The sequence below is a fragment of the Hyla sarda genome, chromosome 10 (genome assembly GCF_029499605.1).
Source record: "Hyla sarda isolate aHylSar1 chromosome 10, aHylSar1.hap1, whole genome shotgun sequence".
NCBI lineage: Eukaryota > Metazoa > Chordata > Amphibia > Anura > Hylidae > Hyla > Hyla sarda.
The window spans coordinates 38,161,263-38,185,094 of NC_079198.1; the positions used below are offsets into that span (position 1 = coordinate 38,161,263).

General features: G+C 43.2%; 1 long non-coding RNA gene across 1 annotated transcript in view; it reads right to left on the reverse strand.

The window, feature by feature from the left end:
* Nucleotides 1-23,832, reverse strand: part of LOC130294090 (uncharacterized) — a 141,158-nt gene that overhangs the window by 93,539 nt on the left and 23,787 nt on the right. The window contains exon 3 of the long non-coding RNA XR_008848378.1: nt 14,354-14,457. This is a non-coding gene — a long non-coding RNA (uncharacterized LOC130294090). The remainder of the gene's footprint in view (nt 1-14,353; nt 14,458-23,832) is intronic.

Consider the following 23,832-nt stretch of genomic DNA (forward strand, 5'->3'; position numbering starts at 1 on the left):
AAATGGTACCGTTAAAAACTTCAGATCATGGCGCAAAAAATGAGCCCTCATACCGCCCCATACACGGAAAAATAAAAAGTTATAGGGGTCAGAAGATGACAATATTAAACGTATTAATTTTCCTGCATGTAGTTATGATTTTTTCCAGAAGTCCGACAAAACCAAACCTATATAAGTAGGGTATCATTTTAATCGTATGGACCTACAGAATACAGATAAGGTGTCATTTTTACCGAAAAATGTACTACGTAGAAACGGAAGCCCCCAAAAGTTACAAAACGGCGTTTTTTTTTTTTGTCGCACAATGATTTTTTTTACCGTTTCACCGTAGATTTTTAGGCAAAATGACTGACGTCATTACAAAGTAGAATTGGTGGTGCAAAAAATAAGCCATCATATGGATTTTTAGGTGCAAAATTGAAAGAGTTACGATTTTTTAAAGGCAAGGAGCAAAAAACGAAAATGCAAAAACGGAAAAAACCCCGGTCCTTAAGGGGTTAATAGTAGCCTTCTACAAAAAAATTTTTCATAAATTAAAGGCCTCTTACTATTCCCAGAATGACAAGGCGGGAAATGTTCCACCTCTTCTAACACTAAACTGTATTCTCCTAGGGACACTGGCAATAGCTTTCAAGCTTACCACTCTGAACTTTGTAACTTTCTCGATATGATCCCCAATCCACCCCCTACATAAGTTAACATTTAAAACCTGCTTAACCCAATTAGGACTACCTGTTATACAGGATTCCCATCTACAGACCCTGAACTCCCCCAATGATGTTAAGAAGATTGAGTTGAGACAATGATCAAGTTTCTTCCTACATATAGTTGTACACCATTCACACTTAGGCTACGTTAACACGGCAGCATTTCCTTGTAGAATTCAGCAGAAGATTTCAGACGTTACTTTCTGCCCAATGATTTTAATGGGATTCCGCAGTCCCATTTAGACAGCGGAATTTTCACTTATCACATTCCCCAAAATCAAAAGACCAGTCTTATATTTTGCAGAGTTCGGTGGTGGAATCCCATTGAAGTCAATGGGACTTTAATTTCGGCATAGTTCAATGTTCTAAGAACAGAGACATTCTGCCACAATTCAGGAGGAATTCCGCAATACCGTTCAGCAAGCTTTGCTGAAAGGAATTTGTGAGGAATTGCTATGTGAATATAGCCTCAGAGACCTATTGTAGTTACCCTTTTGGTAGGATTCTCAACCTGGTGACTTCGGCCCAACGGTGTCAGCTTCTCTCATGGCATGGACTGCCTTACCTAAACTGATATAAATGACTGTTCACCTTCATGAAGCTCATTGTTGCACATCTAAGCCCTGGTCCTCTATCAGTATATAACTCCCCACAGGAGTGGACCCATTGTGCCACAAGTGGCAGCCGGCCAACCAGGCAGAATGGAGCTAAACTGACACTAAGAGATAGCGCCAGATGCAGCAATGCTGATAATGGTGTTTATTTACAAGGTGCATATAAAGTCTAATAGACAGGCAACGGATCAGAAACAGCAGACAGATCAGGCAGAGCCAAAAGGAGCATGCACAATCTTGCTGAGGCCGAGAACATCAGGTGTGGCCTCACTATATAGGTGGTGCCTGGCAGGAATTGGCTGGGAATAAAATAGGGAGTGCACACTGGCCCTATAAGTCTCAGCCAGTGCTCGCGTGCCGCCCCTAGAGGACAGAGGGGAAGCTGCAACAATTGCAGGAACATCAGAGCAGGAAGTCCAGGGAATACAACACGAACATGGCAACCAGAATGTCGCACAGCGCAGATAAGACCCAGGGCACATGGTATGCTGGTGGTTTCCAAACTGCAGCGCTACACAGTATAGATACATTATCTCTCAAACTCTGATACTTTAGACAGACTAGCTTGTCTCTATATATCAGGTAAAGATTAAAACCACTTTACAACCTTACTCTCCAACCAGTGAAGTCCTCTAGATCCCATCTAGTACTCAGTAGGCTGAGAGAATTGGACTCTACTTTCTCTGATGAAGAATGGACTGGAACCTTTAGAATGATTCATCAGCACCTAAAATTCTAAATGTAGAATTGGTGCTTAGAGATGTCGCAAATTGTTCGCCGGCGAACAGTTCCCGGCGAATTTAGCATGTTTGCGTTCGCATCGCCGGGCGAACATATGTGAAGTTCGATCTGCCCCCTATACCTTAACATTGAGGTAAATTTGACCCTGTGAGTCAGAGTCAGCACACACATTACAGCCAATCAGCAGCAGTCACTCCCTTCCAGACCCTCCTACCTCTTGCACGGACGCCATTTTACCCTCATTCAGCATGCTGCAGGCTTAGGAAGTGGAGGGTTAGAGAAGCTGCTCCTGCTGTATAGGGAAAGCAATAGCTAGGTTGCTGCTAGGTGGTGTATTCAGGGTTCAGTTTACTCCTAAAGCACTAGTGTAACATCTGCTTTAAGGACAGCACCCAAAAAAGCCCTTTTTAGGGCTGAAAGATATCAGTCCGTGAGTCTTGCAACAGCTGGAGGCACCCTGGTTGGAAGGGAACAGCTGGTTAAAAGGGGTACTCCAGAATCAAACATAAGTTCCTTCAAGCAAATAACTACTACAGTATTCAAAGGGCTGAAAGATATCAGTCCGTGTGTTTTGCAACAGCTGTAGATACCCTGGTTGGGGACCACTGCTTAAAAGGGGAACTCCGCTGGCAAGCTTTTTTTCTTTAAAGCAACTAACTACTACAGTATTCAAAGGGCTGAAATATATCAGTCCGTGTGTTTTGCAACAGCTGGAGGCACCCTGGTTGGGGACCACTGCTTAAAAGGGGAACTCCGCTGGCAAGCTTTTTTGCTCATTGTCACACTAGTGTAAATCACATTTGGTGTGACAGTTGTGCAAATAAAAAATAAAAAAACATTTTTTGGCTTTTAAATAAAACCAGATTCCCTTTGGCCCTAGAATGTCCAGTGTTCAGAGGCCGCGCACCCTGAACCCCCAAAGAGGACTTAGTTGACTGGCTATCACAAGACACCCAATCTACTACAGCTTCCGCTTAGAACCTTGACACACCGTCCTTTTCCTCCTCTAGCTTAGTTTCGGGCACCTCTCATGCTACCACTTGCCCGCCTGCCGCCACCACCAACACTAGCACCACAGCAGCTTTACTTGATCCGTCAGAGGAGTTATTTACACATCAGTTTGAAGACATGAGTGATGCGCAAACATTATTGGCAGAGGATGTAGTTAACAGGGATATGTCTCAGTCAGGCAGCATTACACACATGGACGTGCGGTGTGATGATGATGTTGCACCCGCTGCTGCTTCCTTTCTTGAGGTGTCAGATAGCGGTGAAGGTGTTGATGATGACGATGTGTCCGTGGATGCCACGTGGGTGCCCGCTAGAAGAGAAGAAGAGGGGGAAAGTTCAGATGGGGAGACAGAGAGGAGGAGGAGATGAGTTGGAAGCAGGGGGAGGTCGTCGCAAGGAGCTAGTGGCACAGTCAGACAGCCACCACCAGAATGCCGTCATTGCAGAGCTCAGCAGTGTGGCATTTTTTTGTGTGTCTGCCTCTGACAACAGAGAGACCATTTGCTTCCTGTGCCAGAAGAAACTGAGTCTTGGGAAGTCCAACACCCACCTAGGTACAACTGCTTTGCAAAGGCACATGATGTCACATCACAAACGCCTATGGGATCAACACGTCAGTACAAGCAGCACACAAAGTCAAAGCCGCCATCCTCCTCCTGGTCCAGCATCTTCAGCCAGGTCAACCACTGCTGCCCTCCTTGCCCCCTCTCAACCATCCGCCTCTCCGTCTCTCGCCTTGAGCAGTTCCTGCTCATCTGCCCACAGTCAGGTGTCTGTCAAGGAGATGTTTGTGCGAAAGAAGACTGTCTCAAAGTCACCCCCTAGCCCGGCGTCTGACAGCTGGCTTGTCGGAACTGCTAGCCCGCCAGCTTTTACCATACAAGCTGGAGGAGTCTGAGGCCTTTAAAAAAATTGTAGCCATTGACACTGCAGTGGAAGGTACCCGGCCGAAATTTTTTTGCACAAAAGGCAATCCCCAACCTTTACTCCATTGTGCAAAAGGAAATTATGGCATGTCTGGCACACAGTGTAGGGGCAAGGGTCCATCTGACCACTGATACCTAGTCTGCAAAGCATGGTCAGGGCAGGTATATCACCTACACTGTGCATTGGGTAAACCTGGTGATGGCTGCCAAGCATGGAATGCGTGGCTCTGCAGAGGAGTTGGTGACACCGCCACGACTTGCTGGCAGGCCTGCTGCCACCTCCTCTACTCCTCCTACTCCATCCTCTTCCATAACATCCTCGGCCGAGTCCTCTTCCACTGTTGCGTCTTGCTCCACATCACCGGCACCCCCCAGCTCCCCAGGTGCTATTCCACTTCCCGGATACGGCAGTGTCACGCCATCTTGGGGTTGACTTGCCTCAAAGCGGAGAGTCACACTACACCAGCGCTCCTGTCGGCCCTGAACGCACAGGTGGACCAGTGGCTGACTCTTCACCAACTGGAGATCGGCAAGGTGGTTTGTGACAATGGAACAAATTTGTTGGCGGCATTGAGGTTGGGCAAGTTGACTCATGTACTGTGCATGGCACATGTGTGTAATCTGATTGTACAACGCTTTGTGCTCAAGTACCCAGGCTTACAGGATGTCCTGAAGCAGTCCAGGAAGGTGTGTGGCCATTTCAGGCGTCCCTACACGGCCATGGCGCACTTGTCAGATATTCAGCGGCGAAACAACATGCCAGTGAGGCGCTTTATTTGTGACAGCCCGACACGATGGAATTCCACACTCCTAATGTTTGACCACCTGCTCCAACAAGAAAAAGCTGTCAACGAATATTTGTATGACCGGGGTGCTAGGACATCATCTGCGGAGCTGGGAATTTTTTTGCCACGTTACTGGAGGCTTATGCGCAATGCCTGTAGGCTCATGCGTCCTTTTGAGGAGGTGACAAACCTGGTCAGTCGCACCGAAGGCACCATCAGCGACATCATACCGTTCGTTTTCTTCCTGAAGCGTGCCCTGCGAAGAGTGCTGGATCAGGCAATAGATGAGCGTGAAGAGGAAGAGTTGTGGACACCATCACCACCAGAAACATCCTTATCAGCATTGCTTGCTGAACCTCCGGCAACGCTGGAAGAGGATTGTGAGGAAGAGGAGTCAGAGGAGGAATGTGTCTTTGAAGAGGAGGAGGAAGACCAACCACAGCAGGCATCCCAGGGTGCTCCTTGTCACCTATCTGGTTACCGTGGTATTGTACGTGGCTGTGGGGAAGAAGATGATACCTTCCCTGACATCACTGAGGGCGAGGAATCCGTCCTTGTGCAAATGGGGTCTTTCATGCTGTCGTGACTGTTGAGGGTCCCTATAAAAAGGATGAAGGAGAACGACCTGTACTGGGTGTCCACGCTACTAAACCCCTGATATAAACATAAAGTGCCTGACATGTTACCGCAATACAGCAAGGCGGAAAGGATTCAGCAGGTCCAAAATAAATTAAGAAGTATGCTGTACACAGTGTATAAGGGTCATGTCACAGCACAACAGGGATCTATCAGGGGAAGAGGTGAAAGTAATCCTCCTCCTCCTCCCACAAACATGCCGGCAAGGACAGGATGCTGTACAGACATGCTGTTGATGGAGGACATGCAGAGGTTTTTAAGTCCTACGCATCACCACAGTCCTTCGGGGTCCACCATAAGAGAACGACTTGACCGACAGGTAGCAGACTACCTGGCCTTAACTGCAGATATCGACACTCTGAGGAGCGATGAACCCCTTGACTACTGGGTGTGCCGGCTTGACCTGTGGCCTGAGCTATCCCAATTTGCGCTCGAACTTCAGGCCTGTCCCGCTTCAAGTGTCCTGTCAGAAAGGACCTTCAGTGCAGCACAAGGTATTGTCACTGAGAAGAGGAGTCGCCTTGGTCAAAAAAGTCTGGATTACCTCACCTTTCTTAAGATGAATGAGGGATGGATCTCGAAGGGACTGACACTGGGCGATACATTTGACTGAAAAAGGCCTGATCAGATGATCTGCCTTGGGTTAAAAATGGTCCACACGCTGCTGTATTTGAACTCTGAATGCCGGATGACTTGCGTGACTTATCCGCCACCAACTAGGGTTCAAGCCGCAATGTTTTAGGGCACTTTCTGCCTGGCGAAACAAACAGAAATTTTTCTGGCCGCTGCTTCAATACCAAATTTTCCAGCCAGGTGTACATGCCTAATTTTTCGGGCCTCTGCTGCTGCACTTGTTATGGTGCTGCAATTTTTATGGCCACTGCTACAGCTGCGGCTGCGACAATACCCTATTTTTCATCCATGTGTACATTCCTAATTTTTATGGCCTCTGCTGCTGCACTTGTTATGGTGCTGCAATTTTTATGGCCACTGCTACAGCTGCGGCTGCGAGAATACCCTATTTTTCATCCATGTGTACATTCCTAATTTTTATGGCCTCTGCTGCTGCACTTGTTATGGTGCTGCAATTTTCATGGCCGCTGCTACAGCTGTGACAATACCAAATTTTACAGCCAGGTGTACATGCCTAATATTTCTGGTCTCTGCTGCTGCACTTTTTCTGGTGCTGCAATTTTTCTGGCTGCTGCTACAGATGCGGCTGCGACAATACCAAATTTTTCATCCATGTGTACATGTCTAATTTTTCTGGCCTCTGCTGCTGCACTTGTTATGGTGCTGCAATTTTTCTGGCCGCTGCTACAGAAGCGGCTGCAACAATACCAAATTTTTCAGGCATGTGTACATGCCTAATTTTTCTGGTACTCTCTGCTGACATCTCTGTCCATTTTAGCAACTGTGGATATTAGATGTGTGCAAATGGTAGCATGGTGGCTCAGAGGGCTGGGGCCTTGGGTTCAAATCCCACTATGTGCTGCCTCAAGGGGGGGTTCTAACTATGTGCTGCCTAATATGGGGGAATCTTATTTGCTGCCTAATATGGGGGAATCCATGTGCTGCCTAAAGGGGGTAGTCTAACTATGTGATACCTACAGGGGGGCTCTATGTGCGTGCTAAAGCACGTTATTCCAAACCATTTAGGAATAATAGGTGATTTATGCCCTTTATGGATTAAAACCAGACTCTGCATCAACTATGTAATTTTCCATGGGAATTTTGCCATGGATCCCACTCCGGCACACCACAGTCCAGGTGTTAGTCCCCTTGAAACAACTTTTAAATCACTATTGTGGCCAGAAAGAGTCCCTGTGGGTTTTAAAATTCGCCTGCCCATTGAAGTCATTGAAGTGGCCCGGTTCGCCGGTTCGCAAACTTTTGCTGAAGTTCCCGTTCGCGGTTCGCGGACCGAAAATTATATGTTCGCGACATCACTACTGATTAGTGATACCCGGCATTAACCGTGGGTCCCGGCTGTTGATAGCAACCGGGACCCATCGGATATGAAGCATGCTCAGCTTGTGAGCACGCTTCAAACCCCGGTAACAGGACCAGGGCGTACAAGTACACCCTTTGTCCCTAAGTACCAGGACACAAGGGAGCACCTATATGTCCTTCGTCCTATATACTGAAACTGTATTCTGTTTAATATTTTGTTTAACGTTTGTTTACACCGGTTATGCCTGGTTTTGTATGGTAAGATTTTTAAAAAATGTAAAAGAAACTATTGAATCAAAAACAGTATGACAGTTTGTCATTTAGGGTTTTAAGCTGAAGCCACAAATGGATAGAAAATAGATGAACAATATAAAGGAAGGATTTCTCCTTTCTGCCTACTGGATTTTCTTCTGGCTTTGACTTACAAAATCAAATTATATATGGGCACCAACAACTGTGTGTGAAACCCCAAAGGATATGTTCCTATGTACTTAATCTGCTGTGGATTTTGCACTGAAAATTTAATCTCAAGGATTTTACGATATGGATATGATGCTGTAGAATTAATATGAATAAAAACTAGAAATCTGCAGCATAGGATTATTGGTCATGATCAGTGGCACCAGGCAATACAAAAACAACATTAGGAGATAACGTGCCATCCTTAGATATTGAGATCCTTTTTCAATGTAATATACATAACAAAAACATTATGATACGTTTGTGTTGTTTTCTTCTCTTCTGTATGTACACTTTTGTTATAGCTGTACCTGATGTGTTTATTTTAATTAGCATTAAATTTTAACTATATTTTATTTCTAGTTAATTTTCTATCTTTTTTATTATTATCTACATTTTAATAGAATACTTTATATAGTTTATTTTAACTAAATTGCTCTGGAAAATTAATGATTGTTAAAGGGTTACTCCCCTGGAAAAATAAAACATTTTGTAAATCAACTGGTGCCAGAAAGTTAAACAGATTTGTAAATTACTTCTATTAAACCACGTAATGACCACGGATGCATATTTACATCCATGGCCATCTCCCGATCTGTGAAGGGATTTCAGAAGCTGAGCGTGCTTCATTATCTGTGTGGTACCGGTTGCTATCAGCAACCATGACCCGCAGTAATAACGGACATCACCGATCGGGCTGATGTCTGGTATTAACCCTTTAGACGCTGTGATCAAAGTTGATTGCGGTGTTTAAAACGGGAGAAATCCATACCGGCTAACTCAGCGGAGCTGTTTGGGACCACCTCGGTGAAATTGTGCCATCCAGAACAGCTAAGAGGACAGCAGGAACACCCCTACCATCTTTCCGGCTGTCTGATCGGCTTTTGATTGTTCTAAGCCTCAAATACAGGCTTGAGCAATCAAGCGCAGTAAACACTGATCAATGCATTTCTATGGCAATGCATTGAACAGTGCCTGCGATTAGTGTATGCAATGCTATAACACTGCATAAAAAAATCAGAATCACCCCCCTTTTCCCATAAAAAAGGTGTGTAAATAAAGATAAAAAACTAAAATATGTGATATGTCTGCGTGCTTAAATGTTCGAACTATAAAAATATATAATTAATTAAACAACATCGTCAATGGCATACGCGCCAAAAAATTCCAAAGTCTAAAATAGTGTATTTTTGGTCACTTTTTATACCATAAAAAAATTTATAAAAAGCGATCAAAAGGGCAGATCAAAACAGAAATGGTAAAAATAAAAACTTGAGATCGCGGCGCAAAAAATTTGCCCACTTATTATCCTGTTTGTGGAAAAATAAAAAAGTTATAGGGGTCAGAAGATGACAATTTTAAAGTTATTAATTTTCGTGCATGTAGTTATGATTTTTTCCAGAAGTACGACAAAATCAAACCTATATAAGTAGGGTATCATTTTAATTGTATGGACCTACAGAATAATGATAAGGTGTCATTTGTACCGAAAAATGTACTGCGTAGAAACGGAAGCCTCGAAAAATTACAATTTTTTTTTCTTCAATTATGCAGAACAATTATTTTTTTCCGCTTTGCTGTAGATTTTTGGGTAAAATGACTGATGTCATTACAAAGTAAAATTGGTGGCACAAAGTAAACCCCATCATAAGGATTTTTAGGTGCAAAATTGAAAGGGTTATGATTTTTAAAATGCAATGAGGAAAAAACGAAAGTGAAGAAACTGAAAAATGCTTGGTCCTTAAGGGGTTACAAATCTTAATACTTCTGGTACTTATACGCTGCTATATTCTCCACAGGAAGTTCTTTTCTTTTTGAATTTCCTTTCTGTCCGAACACAGTGCTCTCTGCTGACACCTCTGTCCATATTTGGAACTATCCAGAGAAGGATAGGTTTGCTATGGGGATTTGCTCCTACACTGGACAGTTCCTAAAATGGACAGAGGTGTCAGCAGAGAGCACTGTTGTTAGACAGAAAGGAAATTCAAAAAGAAAATAACTTCCTCTGAAACACACAGCAGCTGATAAGTACTGGAAGGGTTAAGATTTTAGGGTAAAAGTAATTTACAAATCTGTTTATCTTTCTGACACCAGTTGATTTAAAAAAAAAAAAAAATTCCAGTGAAGTACCCCTTTAAGTATAGCAAACTTAAGTCAATAAAGGTACCCAACCATTATGTTCAGAGGGGCTTTGACATATACACCAGAAATCATGAACACTTCAATATTTATTGTGCACTTATTCATAATAAAGAATTCTGTGAAGGATCACTATATGCATGTATTTTATGTAGATCTATATAATGTATGTGCTGTAGATACAGGTATGTTCTGTTTCTACTGGTTGTCTAACTTGTGGTATGCCAATAATGAAAGAAAAGGACATGAATCCCATTGTGTATAGTGGGGCTGGGAAACTATGAAAAGGTAGGGACAGTGCATGCAGGCTGAAGAGGGCAGAAGGGGCAGATTATTTATTTTATTTATTTATATAGTGCCTACAGATTCCGCAGCCCTTACAATTATGGGGTACAAACAAAGACATATATCAGACATAATATTACACAATAAATATTCAAACAAAAGGTGTGGGGATATGTTGAGGATATGTTGAGGCCAATTAGAGAATGTTATAGGCCTGTCTGAAGAGATGTGTTTTTAGGCCACGTTTGAAACTATGGATGTTGTTAATGAGTCTGAGGGACTGAGGGATAGCATTCCAGAGAACCAATGCAGCACGAGTGAAGTCTTGGAGACAAGAGTGAGAAGTTCGGATTATAGAAGATGTTAGTGTGAGATCATTAGCAGATCAGAGAGAATGTGTAGGATGGTAGACAGAGATGAGAGAGGAGATGTAGGGAGGTACAGCATTGTGGAGAGCTTTGTGTGTGAGACTGAGGATTTTGTACTTTATTCTGGACTGAATTGGTAACCAGTGAAGTGACTGGCACAGGGAGGAGTAGCGGCTGGAGAGGAAGATGAGTCTGGCTGCAGCATTAAGGATGGACTCGAGAGGAGAGAGTTTGGAGAAAGGAAGGCTTATTAGTAAAGAGTTACAGTAGTCGAAGCGGGAGTGATAATGAGAGTTTTAGCAGTTTCAGTAGTGAGAAACGGGCGGATTCTGGAAATGTTTTTGAGATGCAGGTGACGAACGTGAAAGGGAGGCGGAGAAGGAAAATATGACCCTTACAGAGGCGTTATTATTGTCATGTGCAATGTATTATGTAAGTGGTATTCTACTGTCATCTGTAATGCATATTATTATTTAAACTATAATACACAGGGTATGTATGTTTACAAATATGTTGCTAAGAGACTTACAGCAGCAGACCTATATGTATCCCAGGTGGTTAGAGTTTAGGGCCTTCTACATATATCTTTTTCACATATTGCAGCTGTCCACGCTGATCTATCTGGTGCGCATGCGCCGGGCCCAAGTCCTGGCACTGTCTCTCCGGGCGTCTGGGGGCCGAGCGCGCATGTCCGGATACTATGTATCAGTGACCTGCGCGGCTCGGCTATGACGCGGCGGTGAGCGGTGTTTTCCTTCCGGGTTACGGCCCGGCACATGCGCCGTAGCAGGCGGATCAGCGCGTAATAGCGCCATTTGGCTGAGTATTTAAGGGAGAGTAACATGGACTTAGACAGCGTCCCTTGAGAAAGTCCAGGTTGACGAAACGTACGTTGGGGCGGTGGTGACAGGCTTTTACCATGGGTAAGTGAGCATCAGCCTTTCCAGTGCTATTATTTTATGCACCGTTAGTGTCCATTCCAGTTATCCTGAGTGGGTAACTGGACATTACATCGTTAGAGGTTATATGCCCCTTTCTTTGTCCTATCAGACATTACTAGTGGACACCCATACTGCTGCTGTATATCTCACTGCATATACACTATATTTATATGGCTACATTTATTATACCTGTCTTACCACCTTCTTTTCGGATTAGTTATCTGTCTACAACCATTGACCTTGTATTATGACAATATTCAGCAGTCATATTTGTGATTGTGATTTTAAAGAGTGTTAATAAAATTATTTGAGTTTTATCAGTAGTTATGGCTCTAGTGTTTTCTTATAAGTATACAATATTTATTTCCTGAGCTATACTATAGCATTGGTTTATAGATCCGCAGCGAGTTTCAGATATGGTTTACACACCAGTAGTTTCTATGTATGCTATACTACAACGCTGCTATTTTTTGTTGCTAATTATACACTATTCTGTGGTTTCCACAGCTGAAAAAACAGGGTCCGAGATGGATTACAAGGTACGTGAGCAAACATGGCTCACTCAAATCAATGAAGTATTCAGTGCAAATCCGGTGATTTTAAATGCAAACGGTTACAATGCACATAAACAGATCGCGAAACTTAAAAACTTGCTGCATAAAAGAACAAAGGTGTGGTGGAATAAGAATTTTTTGGAAAATTACCTGATTAAGGGTATCATCCCCCGCGGCCTGCGAGTTCAGGTTTTCCCCTCATACCCAGTTGAGGATGTAATTTTTAGAACAAAATGGGAGGAACATGCCAATCTGTGCTCGAAGGGATTCATGGAGTTACTAGTCCAGGCCAATCAATCCACGTTATGTGATTTAGAAAAGGAAATCGAAGTAATACAAAATGATATCAAAAGAAATCTATCCACAGCCGAACTAGAAAAAGTCAATATTGAATTGGAACAACAATACCTTAAATGGGAAACAGAAATCAGTACTATGAAGCGTAAGAAATATCAAAGAGACAATATGGATGTGCAACAAAACCGCGTTTATAAATGGCGGCAATGGAGAGAGAGAAGTCAGTCATCTATTAGATCCAGATCTTCCTCTGTCACATCCATATCATCGGCGGATAAACCCCAGAGACCCCCAGTGGGGAGACCAAAAGGGAGATATAATAATTGGCACAATAACCCCAATCATCAGGGTGAACAACGGAGGGAAAAAAGGAAATTCTCCCCTCCCACTACACGGGGTAAAAATACTAAAAATAATGAGATAATTAATTTATCATCACATGTGCTCTCTGACAAACAGCAATTTTTGCTAAGTAGAGGCTTACATTTTTCGCCCACTAATCACTTTGATTACTTTACAGCCATAAAAGATCTTCACCTATTCTCAAGAAAATTACTGTTGAAGAGATTGCATGCTAAGAGACAACAATTTATTCCCACCCCTGAGGAGAGGGAGGCAATTCAAATTTTAGAGGAGCTTTTGGCCGAACAAGATTGTGATCAAGGTAAGCTCCCTTACACTGTACCGACTAAATCTAAAACATTTCCCCCCTTATCGTTGTGCCCAGCCATTGAGGTATTTACCAAAGTTGTCAGCGAGGAGTTTAAACACATTTGTACTACCATTAAGTATGACAACCTCACTAAAAAACAGAGAAAAGCATTGCAAGAGCTGACTGAATACGATGATGTTGTATTCAAGCCAGCAGATAAGGGGGGTAACGTAGTCATATGGCCAGTCCTCAAATATGAACGAGAAATCCTCCGCCAATTGAAAGACAGGGAAACATATGAGAAGCTATCGGCTAATCCAACTGGAGTCTTCCTGTCACATTTACAATGTATCTTAGATAGGGCCTTTGAGGAAGGGATCATAGATAAAAAGACAAGGGATGGCCTTATAGTACAATATCCCCAGACCCCGACATTTTATGTCATACCTAAGATACACAAAGATCCCCTTAATCCACCAGGGCGCCCGATCGTGTCAGGCATAGATGGACTATGCGATACCATCTGCAAATTTGTGGACTATTATTTGCAACCTCTTGTAGAATGCCTCCCGTCATTCATTAGGGATACGACGAGCGCCCTGGCAAGATTGGATGGGATCTGCTTGGAGCAAGATATGTGTATCGTGACTGCAGACGTTGAGGCACTATACACATGTATACACCATGAGGATGGCCTGAGAGCCGTCCGGTTCTATCTCCAATCTAGTCAATGGGATGCCGACATCTGCCGATTGATTCTGGAGCTGTTAGAGTATATCTTATCTCACAATTTTTTCACCTTTAAAAATCAATATTATTTGCAGAAGAGAGGCACTGCCATGGGGGCCGCCTGCGCCCCTTCGTACGCCAACCTCTTCCTAGGGTTCTGGGAGAGGGGGTTGTTTCAGTGCGGAGGGGCGGAGGAGAGCCCCCATGTGCATTGCTGGATGAGATATATTGATGATATATTATTTATTTGGCAGGGGGCAACACCCGATTTAAATAAGTTCATGACAAGTCTTAACAACAACAATATAAATGTGAAACTCACTTACAAAACAAGCCGACTAACTATAGACTTTTTGGACATTCAGATAAAATGTAATGAAGATGGTTATCTCTCGACAGATATATATCGTAAGCCAACAGCCACCAACTCTCTCTTGCATGCAACCTCTTCACATACTCCAGCAACAATAAAAGCTATACCAACTGGACAATTCTTGAGAATACGTTGAATCTGTTCCTCGGAGGAGGATTTCAAAAAGCAGAGTAAAATACTTACAGAACGATTTCTTCAACATGGATATAGCAGGCAAAGCCTCAAAAAAGCTTATCAGAGAGCACATCATGCCCGCAGGGATGATCTCCTTAAAGGTAGGCAAAAATCTGAAATAAAAGAAAAAAATGGGATGCATCACATTAGATTCATTTCAACATATAATTGTAAGTGGAATCAAATGAAAGCATGCATTCAAAACAACTGGGCAATTTTACAAACTGACCCAGTTGTAGCAGCATCTCTGCCACCCCAGGTACAAATGACAGCGAGACGGAGTCGCAATTTGCGTGACATTCTGGTTAGAAGTCACTATGTGGCTAAAACTCAAGGCATCTTTGGGTCAAGTAGACCACGTACGGGTTGCTTCCCTTGCGGCCAATGCCGAGCATGTAGTAACATCCAGCGAGCTACTGACTTTTTGTCAGCAGATGGCCAGCGTCACTTCAAAATCCGCCAGTATGTCTCATGCAGTAGTACATATGTTATCTACTATGCCACCTGTGGTTGCTCCAAAATTTACATCGGACTCACATCTAGAGAATTACGTGTTAGAACAAGAGAACACGTACGAGACATACTGGCAGCTAAAACTATAGAGGATACCACCCTTCTAAAAACGCTCCCTAGACACTTTAGAGAATGCCATCAAAGTGACCCAGTATCCCTAAAAATTAGAGGCATTGAGCGACTCAATATGAATATTAGGGGAGGTAATTATAAGAAAATTCTGGCACAAAAAGAAGCAAGGTGGATAGTCACCTTAGGCACCATGGCACCGAAAGGTCTTAATGAGCAGCTTAGTTTCTCATCCTTCTTGTAAAATCTATTTTTTACTGTACCGTTTGCCTTGATTTTAATGCTATCTCTTTCTTTTTGAAGGTTTTTAATTATATGATACCTTTTTTACTTGCGTATCGTACAGTGGCAATTAGAATGATCCCAATGAAGCCTACTCCCTCCTCCTGTATGGATCCTTTTACATGATATGTATTATAATGTCTCCAGTTTTATATAGGATACTTAGTAGTGTTGCTCGCGAATATTCGCAATTCGAATATTATTCGCGAATATCGCATATTCGCGAATGCGCGAATTTCGCGAATATAGCGCTATATATTCGTAATTACGAATATTGTTTTTTTTTTTTTTTTTTTTTTTTTTGTTCTTCACAGTACACATCACAGTGATCATCCCTCTCTGCTTCCAGCTTGTGTGGTGTAAAGAAGACTGTAATACTACTATGTGAGACTGGCGTGCGAAAATTTGCATATGCGAAAATTAGCATATCTAATTTTCGCATATGCGAACTTTCGCACGTGTTAATTTTGCATATGCCAATATTCACTTATGTTAATTTTCGCATTCGCGAATTTTCGCATACACGAATATTCGCATATGCGAAAATAAAACTAGGACATAACGAATATGCGAATATTCGCGAATATATGACGAATATTCGCCCATATATTCGCGAATATTCGCGAATTCGAATATGGCCTATGCCGCTCAACACTAATACTTAGTTGTCGACCTGACGGTTGGTTTAGGGGACATATATACTGTATATGACAGTGGAAGCGATCAGCTTCCATTCGCATTGAAGCTTGTATTCTGTACATTGTTTGGTAATATTCGAATGATTAGTTAATCACTAGTATCTAGTAATCTACATATAACTATGTTCATCAGTATTATTTTATATTCATAGCAATAAATTATATGTCTTTACCGCACATACTATTTTCACTTTTTTTGCACTTGTTTTTTTTTCACATTTTTACTTATTTTTTAGTTTATCACTTTGGGACTCTATATCCTAGATTGGACATACTTTAGTCCTCATTCACTATCCACCCGTATGGTGGTCTTCATCATGGGTGTCACTTTAGTTATCATTCACATTATCGATTTTGGGTTTCACTTATTCTCCCTGTAGTGATTATATATCCCTTAGGGTCTTAATTTAATATTTCAACATTTATGGTTGGTATATTGTTGGATTATCACTATATATTGGAGAACATGGTACTCCAGCATTGATACATGCCTGCATTGTGGCATGTAGACACGCACTTACGATTACTCACTTAATTTACCTTTATACCATTTTATGGATATTTAACATTTTTTGTACCATCGTTTTAGAGACTATCTTTTGTATACATGTTGATGAGTCATTTATTATTGTCATGTGCAATGTATTATGTAAGTGGTATTCTACTGTCATCTGTAATGCATATTATTATTTAAACTATAATACACAGGGTATGTATGTTTACAAATATGTTGCTAAGAGACTTACAGCAGCAGACCTATATGTATCCCAGGTGGTTAGAGTTTAGAGCCTTCTACATATATCTTTTTCACATATTGCAGCTGTCCACGCTGATCTATCTGGTGCGCATGCGCCGGGCCCAAGTCCTGGCACTGTCTCTCCGGGCGTCTGGGGGCCGAGCGCGCATGTCCGGATACTACGTATCAGTGACCTGCGCGGCTCGGCTATGACGCGGCGGTGAGCGGTGTTTTCCTTGCGGGTTACGGCCCGGCACATGCGCCGTAGCAGGCGGATCAGCGCGTAATAGCGCCATTTGGCTGAGTATTTAAGGGAGAGTAACATGGACTTAGACAGCGTCCCTTGAGAAAGTCCAGGTTGACGAAACGTACGTTGGGGCGGTGGTGACAGGCTTTTACCATGGGTAAGTGAGCATCAGCCTTTCCAGTGCTATTATTTTATGCACCGTTAGTCCATTCCAGTTATCCTGAGTGGGTAACTGGACATTACATCGGTAGAGGTTATATGCCCCTTTCTTTGTCCTATCAGACATTACTAGTGGACACCCATACTGCTGCTGTATATCTCAGTGCATATACACTATATTTATATGGCTACATTTATTATACCTGTCTTACCACCTTCTTTTCGGATTAGTTATCTGTCTACAACCATTGACCTTGTATTATGACAATATTCAGCAGTCATATTTGTGATTGTGATTTTAAAGAGTGTTAATAAAATTATTTGAGTTTTATCAGTAGTTATGGCTCTAGTGTTTTCTTATAAGTATACAATATTTATTTCCTGAGCTATACTGTAGCATTGGTTTATAGATCCGCAGCGAGTTTCAGATATGGTTTACACACCAGTAGTTTCTATGTATGCTATACTACAACGCTGCTATTTTTTGTTGCTAGTTCCAGAGTAATGTAGAAGCCAACCAGAGGTATTGGTAAAACACCGGAGTGGTTTATTAGAGCATAAGAAGACAATGAAGTACACAAATGATGCGTTTCGGGGGAGCAACCCCCTTCCTCAGATCAGTGTACATGATACAGGCACAGATAGAGTTTAAATACACTAACAAATGGCGGCAAAAAGCAAAAAGGAGGCGGAGCCAAACAATGACATTACATCAGATACATAGAAACGATGTATAAAATAATAAAAGTATAATAATAAACATATTCATATCGGGTACATGGTATATGTGAGCCCAGAACTACTACAAAATGTGAAAGATGAAGTTAATGTATTAAAGAAAAAAACAACGATGGTACTGTTGACATCCGGTCTCCAGATGTCAACATCCTGCCGCTGCACAGCGGAGAATACTGACAACAAAGGAGCCGGCGTGAAGGACGCGTTGCCAAGGGGCGGAGGCATATGGTAGTGGCTAACCAATAGGACCCCGAAGATGATAGCACTGACGTGCCGAGCGCTGAATGTACACAGGGTAAGTGAGCGATCGTGCCCCGGTACTATCAGTGTAAGTGTGGAGAAGGATGCCGGCATCTATGTCAGGTCAGCGCTAAGTGCACATAGTGTAAACCTGCATCCCTGCGCAAATAGGGCCGGCGCAGTGGGAAAATACATGATAGTGTGGACAGCCCTGACAACAGGTATCAGTATAGAGTGGGGAGAAGCATTATTACTGTAGTGATATGGTGAGGATGTAATATAATAATATTATAATAATACAATATAGTAAAATCAAGGGAAAAAAAGAGAATAAGATGGAATAAAAATAAAAATTGAAATAAAAATTTAAAATTAAATTAAAATTAAAAATTAAAAATTTAAAATAGGGGCCAGTGGGGAGATTAACCCAATAAATCACTGGACCCCTAGATGTAAAGGGCCGAGTATGAGTGTATATAACAAGTGTGCTGGATGTAGGAGCCATGAAAATATATTGGAATGAAAAGAAATATAAAAATATATAAATATAATTGAAATTAAAAATATAAAAATTATTCATCAAAAGGGGGATATAAACTGGGGATATACATATACATATATATATATATATATATATATATATATATATATATATATATATATACATCCCCAGTTGCATGTGCTGAAATGCTAATAGATATACATGTATAACCATGAGAGGCACATGGGAAATATGGCCATCCATCAGTAGCATATGGGGGGGGGGGGGGAGGGGGGGGGGTAAAGTGGATGCATGGCCATATGTAGTAAAAATAGAACATAAATAGAACAATGTATATACATACATACTAACCTATACATGCACATATATATATATATATATATATATATATATATATATATATATCACATACATGTACATATACATGGATAAAGTAACTACTAAATTGTGTGCAAAACACAGAAAAATACACTGATAAGGGATTAAAAATTACATTCAATCATCTCATTGAGACCATGCAGGACGAGAGTGTTAAGGGTATGTATCCAAAAGTTCTCTCGCCTTCTAAGTGTCTCAAATCGTTGTGAGATATCCTTGGCTATCTGCTCGATAAGAGTGGCCTGTATCAGATTAAAATTGCCAGAGTGGTGTTCGTTCATGTGTCGAGACACACTGTGTAGAGCAAACCCATGCACTGTATTGCTGCGATGTTTGTTAAGTCTCTCACGGAAGCAGCGAATAGTCCTCCCTACGTACTGTAGGCCACATGGACACTGGAGTAGATAGATGACATACTGTGATCCACAGTCCAGTCTGGTCTTAACAGGAAATACAGTCTTGGTCAAATGGGAACTGAATTCTTTACGTCTGTGTGTAATGTGGGAGCAGCATTTACACCTCGGGAGACCACACCTGTAGTTACCTGTGGTGGTCAGAAAATTGAGTGATGTATCATTAATACGTTTCGTCTTGAGTTTGCTGGGGGCCACCAGACTCTGAAGGGTGCGGCTTCTACGGAAAGTAAGTGGAGGTTTAGGAGGGAAAAGAGTGTTCAGGTAGGGGTCTTTGAGTAGGATAGCCCAATGTTTCATCAGCACTTTTCTAATGCTTCCATGTTACCGAGTATAAGTGGTGATGAAATAAGTGGACAGATCTTGAGTAGGTGCAGTAGAGTCACTTCTCGGGGCCAAGCAGTCTTTTTGTGAAAGGGCCGACACTTTCTTATAAGAGGAATGTATCAGGGGGGCAGGAAAACCCTTTCCCTTGAACCGGGCTTTCAGGATAGCGCTCTGGGCTTTGTAATCCTCCTCCCTAGTGCAATTTCTGCGTATCCTCTTAAATTGGCCATAGGGGATATTGCAAAGCCATTTTTTGTAGTGCGAGCTACTAAAATTAAGAAAACTATTACTATCCACCTGTTTGAAATATGTTTTGGTGTATAGTTTTTTGCCCTCATTGTGGGAGACAGTGACGTCGAGGAATTCAGCATGGTTGTTATAAATCGACTGGGTAAATTGTAGTGACCAGTCATTACTGTTAGTGTCAGTGAGAAAAGTATTTAGATCATCCTTGTTACCCTTCCAAACAAGGAAGATATCGTCAATGAATCGACGATAATATATACAATTGGAGAAAAGCGGATGTGGGTAGATGAATTTAGTTTCAAACAATCCTACAAACAGATTCGCAAAACTCGGGGCCACCCGGGACCCCATGGCTGTACCAGTGTGTTGCAGGTAAATCTTGCCCAAAAATTCAAAATAGTTGTGCTGTAATATGTACCGAAGACCTTTGAGAATGAAGTCAATTTGAGCAGATGGCATATTGGAGTAGTTATGTAAGAAATGTGCAACGGCCATAGTGCCCAAGTCATGTTCTATCACCGTATACAGGGAGGTGATGTCCATGGTGACAAATAAGTATTCAGGGGACCATTCAACCTCAAGAATAGTATTGATGAAATTGGTAGTGTCTTTGAGATGGGATGCTAAGTTGGCAACATGTGGCTGCAAATGAAGATCAATATAGTGAGAAAGATTGGAGGAGATAGAATTGATACCGGAAATGATGGGGCGAAGAGGGGGATGTGTGGAATTTTTATGAATTTTGGGCAGATAATAGAACAACGGTGTGGCAGGTTCCTTAATAATGATGTAATCTTTTTCGGCTTTAGAAAGAACACCCTTGGTATAACCGTCGTTTATGAGATCCATGAATTTAGTCTGGAATTCCTTAGTGGGGTTGTAATGAATAGGTCTATAGTATTTCAGGTCAGATAGCAGCCTATGTGATTCTAAGATGTAGTCATGTTTGTTGAGGATGACTATGGCCCCTCCCTTATCCGCTGGTCGGATAGTGATGGAATCATTACTGGAGAGGGATTTGATGGCTGCCCTCTCCCTGGATGTGAGGTTAGTGGGATACTTGGATGAACATTTGTCAGAAGTGAGTAAATCAAAATCAGATTGGACTAGTGCTGAGAACGTGTCAATAAAGCTCCCCTTAGCATGCTGAGGGTAAAAATTGGAGCGGGGACGTAATTCAGTGTGAATGGGTGGAGGGTCTAGGGAGGAAATATGGGTCTCAGATGGTTGTGATGTGTTAGTTCCCCCCAGATCCTTAATGGCAAAGAACCTTTTAATAGTAAGTTTGCGTATGAAGCGGTTAAGATCTAGGAAGAGGTCAAAGGCACTGGTAGTAGCCGTGGGGCAGAAGGAGAGACCCTTTTTGAGGACTCTCTCTTCTACCTCTTCCAAGACATAGCAGCTGAGGTTAAATATCTTAACCGTATTTAGTTCGTTTTCTTTTTTATGTAGTTGGACCTTGGCTTCTTTCCTTTCCCTTGAGGCCCTTCCGCCCCTGCTTCCCCTCTTTCTCCCTGTTTTCTTTTTGTGCCTAATGGAGGGGCCAGATGGATCTTTTCCAGGGGAGGGTGTTCGGGGTACTTCATTAGAGGTGGAGGGTTCTTGACCACGGCAGGGAGCCCTAAAAAAAACGTAGTATTTTCGGTAAATGATGTATCTGATACTTGTCACGATTCGGCTTACAGGTAGTGGATCCTCTGTGTCAGCGAGGGATTGGTGTGGACCGTGCTGGTGGACCGGTTCTAAGAGGCTACTGGTGTTCACCAGAGCCCGCCGCAAAGCGGGATGGTCTTGCTGCGGCAGTAGCAACCAGGTCGTATCCACTAGCAACGGCTCAACCTCGCTGACTGCTGAGAAGGCGTGGGACAGAAGGAATAGGCAGAGGCAAGGTCAGACGTAGCAGAAGGTCGGGGCAGGCGGCAAGGTTCGTAGTCAAGATGGATAGCAGGAGATCAGGTAACACAGGCTTGGACAACACTAAACGCTTTCACTGGCACGAGGCAACAAGATCCGGCAAGGGAGTGCAGGGGCAGTGAGCAGATATAGTCTGGGAGCAGATGGAAGCCAATTAAGCTAATTGGGCCAGGCACCAATCATTGGTGCACTGGCCCTTTAAGTCTCAGAGAGCTGGCGCGCGCGCGCGCCCTAGAGAGCGGAGCCGCGCGCGCCAGCACATGACAGGAGGGACCCGGGACGGGTAAGTGACCTGGGATGCGATTCGCGAGCGGGCGCGTCCCGCTGTGCGAATCGCATCCCCGACGGCCATGTCAGTGCATCGCTCCCGGTCAGCGGGACTGACCAGGGAGCTGCAGGGAGAGAGACGCCGTGAGCGCTCCGGGGAGGAGCGGGGACCCGGAGCGCTAGGCGTAACAATACTGGTGATGTGGTGAGTCTCATATGTTCACTCTATCAGGTGTGTATATAAGGTGGCTTGGATGTTCCAGATCCTGCCATGCTTACTGAACTGTTCACATAGAGGCATATTCACAGTGTAGGGTCTGTCCCAGGAGGCTACCTTATCGCGGTGGGACGGTCCAAGCTATTTGACCGCCGGCGGAGACAAATTTGCGAGCTAAGTGCCTCACTATTTCATAGTTTCACATTTGCATCTATTACACCATAGCTGTATAGCTCTCTATGTTTTAACTGCATATTCATGTTGCACCTATATCCTTGTGCTGGCAGTGTGCTGCTGCATTCTTCTGTTGCTGTATATCTAGCCTAGAAGCGTGCACCTGTAGGCCAGGTCCATATAATAGTTTGGTATCAACTAAAGTGCTGGCTGACTTATTCTTTGTCTGTATTGCACATACGGGGTAGTGGCTACCTCCATGTTGGCCTTGCACCCCACCCACCTCTATCAGGTGTGTATATAAGGTGGCTTGGATGTTCCAGATTCTGCCATGCTTACTGAACTGTTCACACAGAGGCATATTCACAGTGTAGGGTCCGTCCCAGGAGGCTACCTTATCGCGGTGGGACGGTCCAAGCTATTTGACCGCCGGCGGAGACAAATTTGCGAGCTAAGTGCCTCACTATTTCATAGTTTCACATTTGCATCTATTACACCATAGCTGTATAGCTCTCCATGTTTTAACTGCATATTCATGTTGCACCTATATCCTTGTGCTGGCAGTGTGCTGCTGCATTCTTCTGTTGCTGTATATCTAGCCTAGTAGCGTGCACCTGTAGGCCAGGTCCATATAATAGTTTGGTATCAACTAAAGTGCTGGCTGACTTATTCTTTGTCTGTATTGCACATACGGGGGAGTGGCTACCTCCATGTTGGCCTTGCACCCCACCCACCTCTATCAGGTGTGTATATAAGGTGGCTTGGATGTTCCAGATCCTGCCATGCTTACTGAACTGTTCACACAGAGGCATATTCACAGTGTAGGGTCCGTCCCAGGAGGCTACCTTATCGCGGTGGGACGGTCCAAGCTATTTGACCGCCGGCGGAGACAAATTTGCGAGCTAAGTGCCTCACTATTTCATAGTTTCACATTTGCATCTATTAAACCATAGCTGTATAGCTCTCCATGTTTTAACTGCATATTCATGTTGCACCTATATCCTTGTGCTGGCAGTGTGCTGCTGCATTCTTTTGTTGCTGTATATCTAGCCTAGTAGCGTGCACCTGTAGGCCAGGTCCATATAATAGTTTGGTATCAACTAAAGTGCTGGCTGACTTATTCTTTGTCTGTATTGCACATACGGGGGAGTGGCTACCTCCATGTTGGCCTTGCACCCCACCCACCTCTATCAGGTGTGTATATAAGGTGGCTTGGATGTTCCAGATCCTGCCATGCTTACTGAACTGTTCACACAGAGGCATATTCACAGTGTATGGTGCGTCCCAGGAGGCTACCTTATCGCGGTGGGACGGTCCAAGCTATTTGACCGCCGGCGGAGACAAATTTGCGAGCTAAGTGCCTCACTA